At 38.9% G+C, this 14309-nt stretch overlaps 1 pseudogene; it reads right to left on the bottom strand.

Annotated features, from left to right (window-relative positions):
* Positions 1-12531: 12531 nt before the first annotated feature.
* LOC128100110 (40S ribosomal protein S23-like) lies at positions 12532-12945 on the bottom strand (annotated as a pseudogene).
* Positions 12946-14309: the final 1364 nt, after the last annotated feature.

The raw sequence follows: 14309 nt of genomic DNA, 5'->3' as shown, positions 1-14309 counted from the left end.
GATTTGGTTATATTTGCTATTAACATGAGGTGTTTTAAAGTCGTGAATTCAGGCATCACTTAGTCTGTTGAAATTTATTTATATTTGCACAGCTGATCACTCAATGGGGACTCCTATTTACACCCAGCTCCTTACACCTCTGCTTCAGAATGCCTGGAAGGAAAGAGTATACTTCCAAATAAGAATAACATTTCTGAAAATAAGATCCCCATCACCTTTTACCTAGCACACCTTTCTCATGTCAGGACTCCAGCATAAATGGTACTGTGGTGGCTTGAATGAAAATGGCCTCCATAGACTCATAGGGAGTGGCACTATTAGGAGGTGTGCCCTTGTTGGAAGAAGTGTGTCACTGGGGGCAGACTTTGAGGTTTCAGAAGCCCAAGCCAGACCCAATGTTACTCTCTCTTCCTGCTGCCTGCTGATCAGATGTAGACTTCTTGGCTCCTTCTACAGCACCATGTCTGCCTGTGTGCTATCATGTTGACAATGTATTAAACTTCTAAACTGTAAGACAGTCCAATTAAATGCTTTTTCTGTTAAGAGCTGCTGAAGTCATGGTGTCTCTTCACAATAGTAGAAACCCCAAGACAGATAATTTAAAGACAATGTGATCAGTTGATCATCAGATCAGAGATAAGAGACATGACCTATAGACACTCACTCAAACAGCAGAAACTCTCACTCAGCTGGCATCACATTATCATCACATGTGGGTCTGGGGATATGCTCTGATGCTTCTGTTCATATTGCTTTCTAACCATATTTTAAATGGCATTTAGTGTTCCTTGATGGCAACACTCCACAATACTCAATTTACCTTTGCAAAGACAAAAGAACCCAGGGCTTGGCACTTGATTATCACTTCCCTTCCCAATAGTCAGTATCATATTTTATTAACCAAACCAATAAATGCACTGTGCATTTAATTTCGACTTATCTCTGTTTGCTAGATGCTTAAGTAACTTATGTACCACCCTATCTCTCCCCACTCTCCTTTTACCCCTACACATATTGGGAAATTAGTTTCTATTTAGGAAACATCATCACTACTTACAGTATTAAAGGATTTTTCATTGTCCTACCCATCCTAAATTCAGAAAAAATAATCTTTCCATTATTTCTGCTAATGTAAATAATAGGTTATCATTGAATACCTTGCATTGTTCTTAGAAATGCAAACTCTGTAGTACAAATTGAAATCAGGAATGGTGAGACCTCCAGCAGATCTTTTATAGTTCAGGATTGTTTTAGCTGTCCTAGGTTTTTTGTAGTTCCATATGAGGTTGAGAATTGTCCTTTCAAGTTCTCTAAAGAATTGGGTTGACTATTACAAATAGTGCTGCTATGAACATAGTTGAGCATGTATCTTTGTGGTATGATTGAGTATTCCTTGGGTATATGCCCAAGAGTGGTATGGCTGGGTCTTGAGGTAGTTCGATAAAACCACCGTACTCATTTCCACAGTGGTTGTACAAGTTTGTATTCCCACCAACAGTGAAGGAGTGTTCCCTTTGCTCTGCATCCTCTCCAACATTGACTGTTATTAGTGTTTTTGATCATAGCCATTCTGACAGGTGTAAGGTGGTATCTCAGAGTCATTTTGATTTGCATTTCTCTGATGATTAAGGATGTTGAGCATTTCTTTAAATATCTTTCAGCCATTTGTGATTCTTCTTTTGAGAATTCTCTGTTTAACTCTTCAGCCCATTTTTTAATTGAATTGTTCAGTATTTTGATGTCTAGTTTCTTGAGTTCTTTATATACTTTGGATATCAGTCCTCTGTCAGATGTGGGGTTGGTGAAGGTCTTTTCCCATTCTGTAGGCTGTCTTTTTGTCTTATTGACCTTGTCTTTTGCCCTACAAAAGCTTCTCAGTTTCAAGAGGTCCCATTTATTAATTGTTATACTCAGTGTCTGTGCTGTTGGTGTTATATTTAAGAAGTGGTCTCCTGGGCCAATGTGTTCAAGAGTACTTCCTACTTTCTCTTCTATTAAGTTTAGTGTAACTGGATTTATGCTGAGGTCTTTGATCCACTTGGATTTGAGTTTTGTGCATGGTGACAGATATGGATCTATTTGTAATCTTTTGCATATTGACATCCAGTTGTGCCAGCACCATTTGTTGAAGATACTTTCTTTTTTCCATTGTATAGTTTTGGCTTCTTTGTCAAAAATCAGGTGTTCATACGTGCGTGGATTAATGTCAGGGTCTTCAATTCAATTCCATTGCTCTGTATGTCGGTTTTTATACCAGTACCAAGCTGTTTTTATTACTATAGCTCTATAGTAGAGTTTGATGTCAGGGATGGTGATTCCTCCAGAGGTTGCTTTTTTATACAGGATTCTTTTAGCTACCCTGGGTCTTTTGTTTTTCCATATGAAGTTGAGTATTTTTCTTTCCAAGTCTGTGAAGAATTCTGCTGGGATTTTGATGGGAATTGGATTGAATCTGTAGATTGCTTGGAAACAACCTAGAAGCCCATCAAGTGAAGAATGGATTAAGAAGATGTGGTACATATACACAATGGAATACTACTCAGCAGAGAAAAACAATGAAAGGATGAAATTTGTAGGCAAATGGATGGAACTAGAAAACATCATCCTGAGTGAGGTAACCCAAACCCAGAAGGACAAACATGGTATGTACTCACTCATAAGTGGATTCTAGATATAAAGCAAAGAACAATCAGACTGTAACCCACAGAACCAGGGAGGCTATATAGCAGGGGGGACCCTAGGATGACTGTGGCTTATAATAAGTTTTGGTTTTACTCAATTACTGGGCAAGCCTCAATGAAATATTTCACGATTAGGATAAGAATTTATACTGTATCAAGTTGATTATAGAAAAATAAATTTAAAAAAGTGAAAAAAAGAATTGGGTTGAAATTTTGATGGAGATTGCATTGAATCTGTAGATTGGTAGGATGGCCATTTTTTACTATGCTAATCCTGGTAATCCATAAGCATAGGAGATCTTTCCATCTTCTTATATCCTCTTAAATTTCTTTCTTCAAAGACTGGAAGCTTTTATCACACAAGTCTTTCACTCATTTGTTTAGAGATGTCTTAAGGTATTTTTGAGACTATTGTAAAAGGTGTTGTTTCCTTTATTTTTCCTCAGTCTGTTTGTCATTTGTATATAAAAGTGCTACTGCACTACAGAGCTATAATAATTAAAATAGCATGGTACTGGCATGAAAACGGAGACATCAATCAATGAAATTAATTTGAAGACCCAGATATAAATCCATGCACCTATCAGATATAAATCCATGCACCTATGGACACCTGATTCTTGATAAAGAAGCCAGAAATACACATTGGAAAAAAGACAGCATCTTCAACAAATGGTGCAAGTCAAAATGTAGAGAAATGCAAATACATCCATACTTATCACCCTGCACAAAACTCAAGTCCAAATGGATCAAAGACTTCAACATAAAATATGATACACTGAATAAAAGAAAAAGTAGGTAATAACTTTGAACTCATTGGCACAGGAAAAGACTTTCTGAACAGAAGACCATTAGCATAAACACTAAGATCAACAATTAATAAATGAGACCTCATGAAATTGAAAATTTCTGTAAGGCAAAGGACACCATCATTAGGACAAAATGGTAGCCTACAGAATGAGAAAAGTTTTTTTTTGTTGTTGTTGTTGTTTTTTTAACCAACTCCACATCCAGTAAAGGACTAATATCCAAAATGTATAAAGAACTCAAGAAACTAGATATCAAAAAACAAAACAATAAAATTTTAAAATGGAGTACAGTTCTAAACAGAGAATTCTCAATAGAAGAATCTCAAATGACCAATAAAAACTTAAAGAAATACTCAACATGCATAGCCGTCAAGGAAATGAAAATCAAAACTACTTTGAGATTCCATCTTACATCTTCCAGAATGGCTAAGACCAATAATACAAGTGACAGCTTATTCTGCCAAAGATGTGAAGCAAGGGGAACACTCATCTATTGCTGGTAGGAATGCAAATTTGTACAGCCACTGTGGAAATTAATATGGGAGTTCTTCAGAAAGTTGGGAATCAATCTACTCAAGATGCAGCTATATCACTCTTAGGCATATGCCCAAAGGACACTTCATCCTATCACAAAGACAGTTGCTCAGCCAACCATGTTCATTGCTGCTCTATTCATAATAGCCAGAAACTGGAAACATCTTAGATGTACCTTAAAAGAAGAATGGTTAAAGAAAATATATTACATTTACACAATGGACTATTACTCAGCAGTTAAAAATGACATCATAAAATTGCAGGTAAATGGATGCAACTAGAAAAAAATCATCTAGAGTGAGATCACCAAGACCCAGAAAGATAAATATGATATGTATTCACTTATATGTGGATATCAGCCATTAAATAAATGATAACAAACCTGTAATACCTCTATACCCTGAGGTATAGAGGAAGGCACTGGGGGGACACATGGATCTCCCTGGGAGGAGGAACTAAAATAGATTTTTATGGGTGGACTGGGGGTGGTTAAGAATGGGAATGGGAAGATGAGGTGGGGAAGGGGAGGGGAGTTGGAGTTGAGGGAGGAAATGTAGAAAGATACAGCCTGAATTGAGGGTCTTTTGAGGTATGGTTTGGAAATGTAGTACAGTGGAAACTTCCTAAAATTGTATGAAGGCTATCCTAATGAGGTTTCCTAATAATGAGGCAAACAGAGTCCCAACTGCTCATCTCTTGTCACCAAGTGAGACTTCCAGTACCGGGACAAGGATACATTCAATGGAGTTCTTGGCTAAGGGGGTCCCATGGAAAACCCCAAACAACTCAGGCTGTTGTCAAGACAATGGATTGCTCTCCACAAACTGACAGTGCAGCCCTATTGCTGAGGACAACACTCATATAACTCATTGAACGTGGAGAAGTTGAGCAATTGACTACATGGAGTCTTCACTCCTATGTTCAAGTGTCTTTGTGCAGAAAGGTACTCTGCAGGCTACCGAAAGAGGAATATAAACACCAACCCAGACACAAAATCTTTGACCTACAATCTGTCCTGCCCACAAGATATGCTAGGACAATGGTGGCACAGAACTTGCGGGAGTAGCTAACCAATGTCTGATTTGACTTAAGGCCTACTCCACGAGATGGAAACCATATCAAACACTGCTTGGGTGACCAAGATCCAGAGACTAGATAGCCCAGAGACACAAGGTAAAATCAAACACTGTTAATTATATATATATATATATATATATATATATATATATATATATATATATATATGTGTGTGTGTGTGTGTGTGTGTGTGTGTGTGTGTGTGTGTGTGTGCGCGCGCGCAAATAAAATGACTCTTAATGATATTTGGCTACACTCAGAAATCAGTGCCTTATTCAGTCATCATCCTTCTGCAAAAGATGGGAACAGATACAGAGACCCACAGCCACACATTATACAGAGAAAGTGAATCCTTGAAACACACAGCTATAAGTGGGATATGTCTATCAAATCCCTCCCCTCAGAGCTCAGGGAACCCAAGGAAGAAGCAGGAAGAGTGTAAGAGTCAGACTGGAGGGAGGACACCAGGAGAACAGGACCCTCTGAAGAAACTGAGCAAGACTCACATGAACTCACAGAGACTGAAGCAGCAAGAACTGGACTAACACAGGTCAGAACAGACATATCACATCCTCTGCATATACATTATAGCTTTCAGCTTAGCATTATTATGGGACTTCTGAGTGTGAGAAGAACTGGGTCTCTGATTCTTGTGCCTGCTCTTGGGGTTCTTTTCTTTCTGTCAGGTTGCCTTTCCAGACTTGATGTGATGGTTTTTGTTTTATCTTATTATATTTTTGTGGTGGTATTGTGTTCCCCAAAATATTGTATACCTTAATAAACTTATCTGGGGTCAGAGAACAGAAAAGCCACAAGATACTTAGGCTAGAAAATGTTAGCACACACCTTTAATCCTAGCATTCCAGAGACAGAAATCCCTCTGGATCTCTGTGAGTTCAAGGCCGCATTGGAAACAGCCAGGCATGGTGACTCACGCCTTTAATCCCAGAAAGCAGCCTTTAATCCCAGGGAGTGGTGGTAGAAAGAGAAATGTTTATAAGGCGCGAGGACCAGAAACTAGAAGCTTTTGGCTGGTTAACAATTTGGCTGGTTAAGCTTTCAGGCTTTGGAGCAACACAGTTCAGCTGAGATTCATTCTGGATGAGGAATCAGAGGCTTCCAGTCTGAGGAAACAGGACCAGCTGAGGAATTGGCAAGGTGAGATAGCTGTGGCTTGTTCTGTATCTCTGACCATCTAGCATTTCACCCCAACAACTGGCCCCGGGTTTGATTTTATTAATAAGACTCTCTAAGATTCATGCTATATATTTTATTTTGATATGTTTGGTTACTATCTCTTAGAAGCCTATTTTTTCTAATGAGAGACAGAAAGGAAGTGGGTCTGGGGTGGAGGGAAGGTGGGGAGTGACTGAGAGTAGAGGGAGGTGAGAGTGTAATCAGGATATATTGTATAAGAAAAGAATCTATTTTCAATAAAAGGAAAAATCCAAACAATCACGGGGAGACTTAAGGTTGAGCCCCATTAATAAATTATGGATATAACGCTATGTCAGTTAAAAAATAGCATATAAAAAGCTTCTTTCCTCAAGGAAATCTGTGAATTTCTTGAAATACTCCATCAAGTCTTAATCATATTTGATTTCCTTACTAGAGAACTCATGGGTCTCAAACGAATCCAATAGAGTCTAAATGCAAACACAGCACATGAAGTAAGGCACACAAACTACTGATAGTTGTCTTTCAGATACCTCACACAAACCAGAAAAATATTCCAGAGCCTTCCTTCTACAAAAATGATGAGTTGTCAATGACAACTGCTCTTTCTTTAGAGGAAGGTTCACCTGACATATGGCTGGACTTATGAGTGTTAACATGCAGACTTCATCCACTATGGGTACAAGTATATCCATTACGATTATACTGGGACATGGCAAACCCTAAGATCATAAGGAGGGTACTATTTAAAATTTTAATTTATACACAGAAAGCATTATTACTTTTTCTTCCTTGGGATGTGTTCTCTGCACATTTGGTTGTTTGATTTCATATCCATATAGGTCAGTTTTTGAAGTCCAGCTTCTCAAATAAGTAGAAAAGGTGAAATTCACTTTGGGTGCCCAGTTGTGCAAATTCTCATTGTTTCTTTTCCTTGGTACCTGGCCCAGATATTCTTTTGCACTATAATTATCTTATTTCAGAAAGTTTCTACCACATTACTCCTAAAACACTCTAGTGGACTAACTCTGAGGTGAGAATCAGTAAACCCCAATTACTGTCCCAGTTCATATCCTAGGTACTATGCAATTCTGATCAATCATCTTACCCATTTCATTTCTGTTACACAAAGGAACATGAAAATACTCTGTGAGCATACTCTTAAGAAACTGATATGCAAGTTTAAAGCAACTGACTATCTTGTCTGAAGATGCAATATATTCCTAGAATAATGTTCGTAAATATAAATTAGTGTGTCTAAGTAAAAGTTTCACACATCTGGATTTCTCATGTAAGTTTCTTTCTCTAAGATAATGGCAAATTGATTCATGATATCCCCCCAATCATCCTCTTCTGCTAACCTGTATTGATCTTTCTTATTTCCTCTGCTACTTCTAAAGCCTGGAATTGGAAAATCTGTCCCACTATCAGCAACAACAACACAAAGAAAAGTAAAAGATGGTGCTGAGCCTCTAGCTCCTGGAAATCAGAATGTTTACACAGGAATACTTCGAATGAGAAGACTTCATTAAGCTTAGTTCATGTTTCTGACCTGAAGTCCCTAACAAATGAGATTACAATGCTCTCTGTTCCTCCAGAGGCTTGTGAACTCTACTATACCCTCAGCTGACACTTCTGTTAAATCTACTACTTGTTCTATAAAAAGGAACTTATCCTGCTTGCAAGATATTCTAGTGCAATGACAGAAGGAAGCTTGTGGGAGTAACCAACCAACATCTGATTTGACTTAAGGCCCACTCTATGAGACGGAATGCATACCAACACTGCTTCCGTGACCAAGAACCTGGAACTAGATATCCCAGGGACCTAGGGGAAAACCAAATACTACTGTTCTAAACACACACACACACACACACACACACACACACACACACACACACACGCACACACACACACACACACACACACACTCACACTCACACATGCAGCAATAAGTTGATTCCTAATGACATTTTGTTATACTCATAGATCAGTGCCTTGCTCAACCACCATAGAGAAGCTTCCTGCAGCAGATGGTAGCAATTATAGATACCCACAGCCAGACATTATGCAGAGAGTGACAGACTTTGGAACTCTCAACCCTAGATCCCTCCCCTCAGGGCTCAGGGAACACTGCAGGAAAGGAGACAGAGTGTAAGAGCCAGAGGGGATGGAGGACAGCAAGAAAAGCCCTCTAAGTGAACATGATCAGTGTATATATGCACAGACACTGAATCGACATACACAGGGTCTACATGGGTCTGCACCAGATAGGACCCTAGAGGTGGAAGAAGTGGACAGGCACATGCCCCCATCCCTAACCCAGAAGCTATCTCCAATTAATAACCACATGCAAATGAAAATTTAGTGTTCTCAAAGGGAGTCTCACTGGGGAAACAAACTTCTATGTAGCGTAGGCTACATGCTTAGGAGAAGATGGCCAAGAGAAAATGAATTCAACAGTATCTTTGGAGGTTCCTCACTTCACAATGCCATCTCAGGGCTTTTTCTTTCTTTCAAAAGTTATTTTACTATTTTTCATTTTTATCTTTATTTTTATTTATATTTGTTTTCTTCTCTTCTTTTACATTATTGATTATGTGTGTGTGTGTGTGTGTGTGTGTGTAATAACTTCCAGTTTAGTGGGTTTTTTTACTTAAATACATGCATAATTTTCTTTTTTTTTTTTTTTTTTTTTTTTTTGGTTTTTCGAGACAGGGTTTCTCTGTGTAGCTTTGCGCCTTTCCTGGAACTCGCTTTGGAGACCAGGCTGGCCTCGAACTCACAGAGATCCACCTGGCTCTGCATCCCAAGTGCTGGGATTAAAGGCGTGCGCCACCACCGCCCAGCCTAATGCATAATTTTCATTCATCTATTTATTTCATATCCCAGCCATAGCCTCCCATCCTCCCCTCCCAGTCCCTCACCCCCATTCCTCCCACCCTACCCTCTAATCCCCTTCTCTTCCATCTCCATCCCGGAAAAGACAGGTCTCCTATGAATATCAATAAACGTGATGTATCAAGTTTCAGTAAGACTAAGGACCTTCCATGTATTAGGGCTGGGCAAGGTAACCCAGTATGAGGAATAGGGTCCCAAAGGCCAGTAAAAGAGTCAAAGACATCCCCTGTTCCCACTGTTAGGAGTCCCACAAAAAGCCCAAGCTACACAACTATAACATATATGCAGGGTTCCTAGGTCAGTCTCATGCAGGCTCCCTGGTTGTCAGTTCAGTCTCTGTGAGCATCTATGGGTCCAGGTTAGTTAATCGTGTGAGCCTTTGCATAGTGTCCTTGAACTCTCTGGCATCTACACTCCTTTCTCCCCCTCCACAGGATTCTGGAACTCCATCTAATATTTGGCTGTGGGTCTCTGCATCTGCCTTCATCAGTTGCTGGATGAAGTCTCTCTGATAACAACTGGGCCAGGCATCAATCTGGTCACAGGAGAAGACCAGTTCACCATTTCTCAGAAATGCTCCCCAACAGCAGTTCCTCTCAGCAATCTCCTCCTCTGTGCCTGCCCCCAACCTGATCTCTCATGTTCCCAACCCTACCTGCTCTACAAAATCTTCTATTTCCCCTTCCCTGGGTGTGCCCCCATGAACACTCCTTGTTACCTAATCTCTCTGGGTCTGTGGATAGTAGCACATTTATCCTTTATTTTACAACTAATATCCACTTATGTTTACCATTTTGTCTATCTTGGTCTGGATTACCTCACATAGGATGATTTTTTTTCTAGTTCCATCCATTTACCTTCAAATTTCCTGTTGTCTTGTCCTTGTTTTTAATGGCTAAGTAATACACCACTGTGTAAATGTATCACATTTTCTTTATCCACTCCTTGGTAGAGGGACAACTAGTTTGTTTCTAGGTTCTGATTATTACAAATAAAGCTGCTTTGAACATAATTGAGCAAGTGTCCTTGTGGTATGACTGAGCATCATTTGGGTATATGCCCAAGAGCAGTATAGGTGGGTCTTGTGATAGGTTGATTCCCAGTTTTCTGAGGAACTGTCACACTGACTTCCAAAGTGGCTGTACAAGTTTGCACTCCCACCAGCAGTGGATGAGTGTTCCCCTTGCTCCAAATCCTCTCCTGCATGAACTATCACTTGTTTTTTTTTAATCTTAGCCATTCTGACTGGTGTAAGATAGAATCTCAGAGTCATTTTGATTTGCATTTCCCTGATGGGTAAGGATGTTGAACATCTCCTTAAGTGTTTCTCAGCCATTTGAGACTCTTTTTCTTTGAATTCTGTTTAGTTTTGTACCCCATTTTAAATTTGATTATTTGGTTTGATAATATGTAGTTTCTTGAGTTCTTTATATATTTTGGAAATCAGCCATCTGTTAGATGTGGGGTTGGTGAAGTTCTTTTCCCATTCTGTAGGCTGCAGTTTGTTTTGTCCTATTGACTGGTATCCTTTGCCTTACAGAAACTTTTCAATTTCATGAGATCTCATCTATTAATCTTAGTGCCCATGTTATTGATGTTCTATTTAGGAAGTTTTCTCCTGTGCCAATGTGTTCAAGATTATTTCCCATCTTCTCTTCTATCACATTCAGTGTATCTGGATTTATGTTGAGGTCTTTCATTCACTTGGATTTGAGTTTTGTGCAGGATGATGAATATGGATCTATTAGCATTCTTCTACATGCCAACATCCAGTTCAACCATCACCATTTGCTGAAGATGCTTTCTCTTTTTCCATTGTATAATTTTGGCTTCTTTGTCAAAAATCAAATGTCCATCAGTGTGTGGGTTTATATCAGGTTTTTCAATTCAATTCTACTGATCCATGTATCTGTTTTTATGCCAATACTATGTGGTTTTTATTACTATAGCTCTGTAGTAGAGTTTAAAGTTGGGGATGGCAATACTTCTGAAGTTCTTTTATTGTATAGGATTGTTTCACCTATCCTAGATTTTTTGTTTTCCCTCCTGAAGTTGAGTATAGTTCTTTCAAGGTCTGTAAAGAATTGTGTTGGGATTTTAATGGGGCATTGCATTGAATCTGTCAATTGCTTTTGGTAAGACGGCCATTTTTACTATGTTAATTCTACCGATCCATGAGCATGGGAGATCTTTCCATCTTCTGATATCTTCTTCAATTTCTTTCCTCAAAGACTTGAAGCTCTTGCCATACAGGTCTTTCACTTCCTTGGTTAGAGTTACACCAAGATAATTTGTATTATTTGAGGCTATTTGTAAAGGGTATTGATTCTCTGATTTCTTTCTCAGCCAGTTTATCATTTGTATATAGGAGGGCTACTGATTTTATTTTTTAGTTAATCTTGTATTAACTAAACCACTTGACTAAAGGTGTTTTATCAGCTGTAGGAGTTCCCTAGTAGAGGGTTGAGGGTAACTTATATATTCTATTATATCATCTGTGAATAAAATGATTATTTTTTAAAAAGATTTATTTATTTATTATGTATACAGTGTTCTGCCTACATGCCAGAAGAAGGAACCAGATTGAATTATAGATGGTTGTGAACCACCATGTGGTTGCTGAGAATTGAACTCAAGACCTCTGGAAGAGCAGCCAGTGCTCTTAACCTCTGATCCATCTCTCTATCCTGAATAATGATTTTTTTTTCACTTCATTCTTTCTAATTTATATCCCCTTGGTCTCCTTTAGTTATCTTATTGCTCTAGCTAGTACTTCAAGTACTATATTGAATAGGCATGGAGAGAGTGGACAACCTTGTCTTGCTCCTGATTTTAGTGGAATTGCTTTGAGTTTCTCTCCATTTAATTTGATGTTGGCTGTCAGCTTGCTATATATTGCTTTTATTATGTTTAGGATGTCCCTTATATCTCTGATCTCTCCAAGACTTTTATCATGAAGGGGTGTTGGATTTTGTCAAAGGTTTTTCAGCATCTAAGGAGATGATCATGTGGTTTTTTCCCTTTCCATTTGTTTATATGGTGGATTATATTGACTTATTTTCATGTGTTGAACCATCCCTGAATCTCTGGGATTAAGCCACTTGGTCATGGTGGAATATGTGTGTGTATATATATATCTTCCAGTTTAGTGTTTTTGTGGGATTCTCAAATGCACAAATGAATGAATCTCTGTTTTTTCTGCCTTTTCTTGCACTCTTTTTATTCTTTTTGTTTGTTTTGTCCAATTCACATATGTTAGTTTTTGTTTTATTTTACTTGGTTTTATTTTTTAGAAACCTGTTTTTCTTTTTTCAGAATATGAAAATTTATTACTGTGTTTCCATGGTCAAAATTTATGAGCTTGGTCTTTCCTCGTTACCTTTGTATAGGGCCAGAAGAGGCACATTGGTTCCTTTAACAACCTAAAATTGGACTCCAGGAATATTACCTACAGTAGTGCCTTTTTGACCAAATCTAGCCATCAGAACTTCATGGTTTTCCTCAGTGATGTTCAAGCAACCACCATTGGGCTCAAACTCTGGGATCTTGCTGTTCTTGATAAGCTTCACCCTGATGAACTTCCTGACAGCTGAATTCATCTGTTTGGCTTTCCAGCACAGTTCTCTTTGCATAAGAAGCACCTCCATAAGGGTTGGCCTTCAGGACTGTGTCCAATGGGCTTTCTTGTGTTGTTTATCATGCCACTTCTGGTCTCATCTGTGACTGCAGAGCTTCGTAGTAGTGCAGAGATTGGAACACTTGCCCATGTTGCTGAGCCACAGGCCCATGTGCCTGTTTGTTTTCTAGTGAGAGACAGAGGGGCGGATCTAGATGGAAGGGGAGGTAGGGAGGAACTAAAGAGAGTAGAGGGAGGGGAAACTGTAATAAGGATATATTATGTGAGGAAAAAAATCTATTTTCAATAAATGAAAAATATGCCCATTTCAGGAGAATAGCCCTCAAACCTGCATTTCTGTCAAAAATAAAAATAAAATAAAATAAAAAAGAAATTTAATCTCTTTTTTTGCAACATGGTCTTGTATGATAGAGTATAAGAGTCCTTGACTCCTTGAGCTCCAGAGCTCTGAAATCACCTGAGACTTGTCTAAATTTTGAGGAAACCTTTGGAGAGAAGTTCATAAGTGTCTTCAAATTGGCTTACCACATATCTCAGAAAGTGAAGTAGTGGCTACATTAACAATGTGGAGCTGCCAGAGTCCCCCCCTCAGGAACCCTATTAGTGGTAATTGCTGTCACCACTCCTAACCCTCAAGAGCAAAGCTATTCTCCTGTGGAAGGCTATTCTCCTCTATCCCACCACTGAAGACAGCTTTTTTTTCAAGGTCACAGAAGCCAGATCCATGGAGTTTTAGGGTGTTCTCTGATACTCAAAGCTTGAATTTTAGTCCTCATGTGATAGTCTGATGAGCAATCACCCTGCATGTCTGCCTGGTGAGCCAGGTTGATTCTCATCTTTGGCTCTAGGATGCCTTTATTTATCCTCCCATAGATCATAGAGCTATTCCTCAAACTCCAAAGTTATATGGGGGGAGGGGGACTGTGTCAATGAACATCTAAGTGCACTTTCATAATACTGTTTACATTCCAAAATCAATAGTTAATGCTCAGCAACAGTTTCATCTCCCTGTCGATGCTGTTAGCCAACTGTCTGTCATTTCAATATTCACATGTTCACATCCCTGCCTCCTCCCCGTTCATGTACCCATTGCCAAGTTCCATTATCTATATGCATCAGTTTGTATAACCAGCCTTAAATTATTATCCCAGTGGTGAGATCAGCCTCTAGGAACCAAGGAAGAAACAAAATACTTTCCAGATCGAATCTAGCAATTAAATTACTTGGTTTTCAGATCCTGTGTCCACAGCTAGTCTCTCTCTCTCTCTCTCTCTCTCTCTCTCTCTCTCTCTCTCTCTCTCTCTCTCTCTCTCCCCATTCCTCTCTCCCTCCCCTGTCTATACCTATTCCTTTACTATTCCTTTATTTAATGGCCATTATTAATTTAGCAGGTTGATTTGGTCCTGTTCTTTTCTTTCCTTATTCTGATCATTTTTGTGCAAGTCTTTCATCTGCATCTGTGTTCAAGACTCGATGTTTTCTCAATTTACCCAT

This window comes from Peromyscus californicus, unplaced genomic scaffold (assembly GCF_007827085.1).
Source record: "Peromyscus californicus insignis strain IS unplaced genomic scaffold, ASM782708v3 Scaffold_6__1_contigs__length_162567912, whole genome shotgun sequence".
Classification (NCBI taxonomy): domain Eukaryota; kingdom Metazoa; phylum Chordata; class Mammalia; order Rodentia; family Cricetidae; genus Peromyscus; species Peromyscus californicus.
This window is presented reverse-complemented; position numbering and strand designations above follow the sequence as displayed.